The sequence below is a fragment of the Macaca fascicularis genome, chromosome 11 (assembly GCF_037993035.2).
Source record: "Macaca fascicularis isolate 582-1 chromosome 11, T2T-MFA8v1.1".
Lineage (NCBI taxonomy): Eukaryota > Metazoa > Chordata > Mammalia > Primates > Cercopithecidae > Macaca > Macaca fascicularis.
In genome coordinates this window covers 7407511-7408554 of record NC_088385.1, presented here as the reverse complement: position 1 = coordinate 7408554, position 1044 = coordinate 7407511, and the positions used below count along the sequence as shown (strand labels likewise).

The following is a 1044-nucleotide window of genomic DNA, read 5'->3' as shown; positions in this document are numbered from 1 at the left end:
GGCTCAAGCCTGTAATCCCAGCACTTTGGGAGGCCGAGGCGGGTGGATCACAAGGTCAGGAGATCGAGACCACAGTGAAACCCCGTCTCTACTAAAAATACAAAAAATTAGCCGGGCGCGGTGGCGGGCGCCTGTAGTCCTAGCTACTCAGGAGGCTGAGGCAGGAGAATGGCGTGAACCCAGGAGGCGGAGCTTGCAGTGAGCCGAGATCGCGCCACTGCACTCCAGCCTGGGCAACAGCGTGAGACTCCGTCTCAAAAAAAAAAAAAAAAAAAAAAAAAAAAGAAATCAGCCTAGTCAACATGACCCCCATCTCTACAAACGAACGAAATCTCCAGTCTCCTCAGAGGATGCCTCAAGGACCTTTCTTCCACAGACTTCTGGGAGCTGTACTGTGCTGTCCCTCTTCCCCAGCAACCTTCATAAGTGGCAGTTGTGCCAGCCTTTAGCATGTCATAGGTTTTAGGAACAGGGGAATGGCCTCCAACAAAATCATTTTCAACCAAGTGCAGGTTGTAGACATACTCAGGAACACGCTGGTTCGGTGAAGATTTCCGTTGACCACGGATCTGCGGCCCTTCCTGGAGAGGATCTGCTGCACCTGCTCCTGGATTCGCAGGCTCTTGACTGGCTGCTACGGCCGCTGCTCCCTGCCAGCTTCAGCTTGGCCTTGGAGGGCAGCGCCAGGCTGGAGTTGTCCAGTTGTCCCAGGATCTGCTGGCCCAGGATGGTCCAGATGTAGCCGTACTCAGCTGGGGTGCCGGGGGCTGCCATGGGGCCGGTGGGGAAGACCGAGCGCTCCCTTGCCTCAGGACTCACGCGCGAAGCCACCGCGGAGCTGGGGGCACTCCAGATAGGAAACTTTAAAAGTACAGAAGGCCTGGTGTGGTGGCTCATGCATGTAATCCCAACACTTGGGAGGCTGAGGCAGGCAGCTCACGAGGTCAAGAGATCGAGACCTTCCTGGCCAACATGGTGAAACCCTCTCTCTACTAAAAATACAAAAATTAGCCAGATGTGGTGGTGGGCGCCTGTAGTCTCAGC

General features: G+C 55.4%; 1 pseudogene; it reads right to left on the bottom strand.

The window, feature by feature from the left end:
- Positions 1-265: 265 nt before the first annotated feature.
- LOC102133528 (plakophilin-2 pseudogene) lies at positions 266-774 on the bottom strand (annotated as a pseudogene).
- Between the last annotated feature and the right edge of the window lie 270 nt (positions 775-1044).